Source organism: Chiloscyllium plagiosum, chromosome 23, assembly GCF_004010195.1.
Source record: "Chiloscyllium plagiosum isolate BGI_BamShark_2017 chromosome 23, ASM401019v2, whole genome shotgun sequence".
NCBI classification, from domain to species: domain Eukaryota; kingdom Metazoa; phylum Chordata; class Chondrichthyes; order Orectolobiformes; family Hemiscylliidae; genus Chiloscyllium; species Chiloscyllium plagiosum.
In genome coordinates this window covers 44,934,504-44,938,446 of record NC_057732.1, presented here as the reverse complement: position 1 = coordinate 44,938,446, position 3,943 = coordinate 44,934,504, and positions in this window count along the sequence as shown.

The following is a 3,943-nucleotide window of genomic DNA, read 5'->3' as shown; positions in this document are numbered from 1 at the left end:
TGGTGGGGTTCGTTTGGAGGTGGCAGAAATGTCGGCGGATGTCGCGGTTTATGCAAAGGTTGGGAGGGTGGAAGGTGAGCACCAGGGGGGTTCTGTCCTTGTTACAGTTGGAGGGTTGGGGTTCAAGGGCGGAGGTGTAGGATGTGGACGAGATGCATTGGAGGGCATCTTTAACCATGTGGGAAGGGAAATTGCGGGCTCTAAAGAAGGAGGCCATTTGATGTGTTTATTCTTGATTATTCTAGGTCAAGCCAGCATAAGGAGGGAGGAAGTGTTGGGTATTCTAAAAGACGTTAAGGTGGACAAGTCCCCAGGTCCTGATGGGATCTATCTCCAGTTACTGAGGGAAGGGAGACAAGAAATAGCTGGGACCTTAATAGATATCTTTGCAGCATCCTTGAACATGGGTGAGCTCCCAGAGAACTGGAGAATTGCTAATGTTGTCCCCTTGTTTAAGAAGGGTAGCAGGGATAATCCAGGTAATTATAAACAAGTGAGCCTGACGTTAGTGGAAGGGAAGCTGCTGGAGAAGATACAGAGGATAGGATCTATTTCCATGTGGAAGAAAATGGGCTTATCAGTGATAGGCAACATGGTTTTGTGCAACGAAGGTTCTGTTTTAACAACTGAATGAATTCTTTGAGGAAATAGCAAAGTTGATTGATGAGGGAAGGACTGTAGATGGTATGTACATGGACTTCAATAAGGTGTTTGATAAGATTCCACATGGTCGGCTGATGGAGAAAGTGAAGTCGCATGGGGTCCACGGTGTACTAGCTAGATGGATAGAGAATTGGCTGGGCAACTGAAGACAGAAAGTAGTAGTGGAAGGGAGTTTCTCAAAATGGAGAACCCTGAAAAGTGGTGTTCCACAGGGATTCGTGTTGGGACCACTGTTGTTCATGATATACATAAATAATCAGGAGGAAGGTATAGGTGGTCTGATTAGCAAGTCTGCAGATGACACTAAGATTGATGGAGTAGCAGATAATGAAGGGGACTGTCAGAGAATGCTACAGAATAAAGATAGATTGGAGAGTTGGGTGGAGAAATGGCAGATGAAGTTCAAACCAAGCAAATGCGTGTTGCTACATTTTGGAAGATCCGATTCAAGAGTGAACTATATGCTAAATGGAAAAGCCCTGGGAAAAATTGATATACAGAGACTTCTGGGTGCTCAGATCTATTTTACCCTGAAGGTGGCAATGCAGGTTGATAGAGTAGTCAAGAAGACATACGGCATGCTTTCCTTCATTGGACAGGGTATTGAGTACAAGAGTTGGCAGGTCAAGTTACAGTTGTGTAGGAGTTTGATTTAGTCACATTTGGAATACTGCATTAAGTTATGGACGCCACATTATCAAAACGATGTGGATGCTTTGGAGATGGTTCAAAGGAGGTTCACCAGAATATTGCCTGGTATAAAGGGTGCTAGCTATGAAGAGAGATTGAGTAAATTAGGATTATTTTCATTAGAAAGATGGAGGTTGGGGGGGACCTGACTGAGGTCTACAAAATCATGAGCGGTATAGACAGGGTGGATAGCAAGTAGCTTTTTCCCAGAGTGGGGAACTCAATTACTAGGGGTCACAAGTTCAAGGTAAAGGTGATAAGTTTAAGGGAGATATACGTGGAAAGTTCTTCACACAGAGGGTGGTGGATACCTGGAACACGTTGCCAGTGGGGTGGTAGAGGCGGGCATGATAACGTCATTTAAGATATATCCAGACAGATACATGAATGGGCATGGAGCAGAGGGGTACAGGCCCTTAGAAATAAGCAACATAGAGAATCTGGATTGGCGCAGGCTTGGAGGGCCAAAGGGCCTGTTCCTGTGCTGTGATTTTCTTTGTTCTTCGTTCTTCTGTGTTCTTTGTCTCAATAATAATGATCATGAAGGTACTGTAAAAAACCCTCCATTATCCTTCATGGAAGGAAATCTGATGGGTGGCCTTATCTGCTTTAGCCACTAAAATACTTCAGATTCACACCTGATTCCTGATGAAGGGCTTTTGCCCAAAACGTCCATTTTGCTGCTCATCGGATGCTGTCTGAATTGCTGTGCTCTTCCAGCACCACTGATCCAGAATCTGGTTTCCAGCATCTGCAGTCATTGTTTTTACCTATCTGATTCTCTTAAATAGCCTAATGCATTAAAATATGGAATTGCATAAATAAATAATAGATACAGGAGTAGTTTAAAAATGAATTCAGATCAACCAAATTTCAAATAGATTGACCGCCTTTAGGGTGTAGGTTTGCTCGCTGAGCTGTAGGTTTGATATCCTAGATGTTTCATTACCTGGCTAGATAACATTATCAGTGGTGACCTCCAAGTGAAGCGAAGCTGTTGTCTCCTGCTTTCTATTTATATCTTTCTCCTGGATGGGGTTCCTGGGGTTTGTGGTGATGACATTTCCTGTTCGTTTTCTGAGGGGTTGATAGATGGCATCTAGATCTATGTGTTTGTTTATGGCGTTGTGGTTGGAGTGCCAGGCCTCTAGGAATTCTCTGGCATGTCTTTGCTTAGCCTGTCCCAGGATGGATGTGTTGTCCCAGTCGAAATGGTGTTTTTTTTCATCCATGTGTAGGGGTACGAGGGAGAGAGGGTCGTGTCTTTTTGTGGCTAGCTGGTGTTCGTGTATCCTGGTGGCTAACTTTCTTCCTGTTTGTCCTACGTAGTGTTTGTGGCAGTCCTTGCATGGAATTTTGTAGATGACGTTGGTTTTGTCCATGGGTTGTACTGGGTCTTTTAAGTTTGTTAGTTTTTCTTTGAGAGTGTTGGTGTGTTTGTGTGCTACTAGGATTCCGAGGGGTCTTAGTAGTTTGGCTGTCATTTCTGAAACTTCTTTGATGTATGGTAACCATACGTCTGGATATCAAACCTACAGCTCAGCGAGCAAACCCACACTCTAAACCTCAACCTGAGCTACAAACCTTCACAAACCTTGCAAAAAAGATTGACCGCCTTTAGAGGAAATCTGAACCATAATATTTCAGGAACTAATACTATTTATACATCTCCTCACACAAATATTCTCTTAGCAACAAACTTAGCAGAAACAGTGACTTGGTGGCAGATAGCACAGACACAACAATTCGGGTTTTCTATTCAACTCAGCACTGTTACACAATGAAATATTACAATGTATAGGATCTCACCTTGGTTTGCAACAAGCAAGGATTCATTTGTGTAAATGATCCTTGATATTAGACAACCGAAATTGAAAGCACTAAGATTGGAACAGAAAGTTCAAAGACTTGTGTATGTTACAAAACAATTGGGAAATCAATTTTACATAGACATATTTTTACTACTTGTTTCTATATAACTTTGAAACGATCTTGTTGCCATTAAATCATTTATAAAGTTGTAAATAATGAAGTTAAAAAGCACACAACACCAGGTTATAGTCCAACCTGGGTCTTTGTCTGTGTGTGTGTCTGTCTGGGCTGGGGGTTGTGGGTGTGAGAAAGTGTGTGTGTGTGTGTGTAGTAGTGCAGAGTGTCTTAAGTCTGTAAGTCTGATAGCTAAGTTCGGTACCCATAGAGAGGGCCTCAACCGGGACCTTGGGTTCATGTCACATTACAGGTGATCACCATTTCACTACACACACACACATATTCCTACACACACGCATTCTCACATACACACGGACACAGGTACACACAGACGCGCACACAGACACCCACACACACCCTTATAGACACACACACTCCCACACTTACACATGCACCCCCTCACAGACTTAAGACACTCTGCACTCACTACACACACACGCACACTTTCTCACGCTCACAGCCCACACCCCAGACAGACACACACACACACACACAGACAAAGACCCACATGCACACATATATTTTGTGGGGTGAATTTGTACTTGCAGAGTTACATTGCATTTTGCTCAAAAACTGCATACATTCATGTAGAACTCTGAGC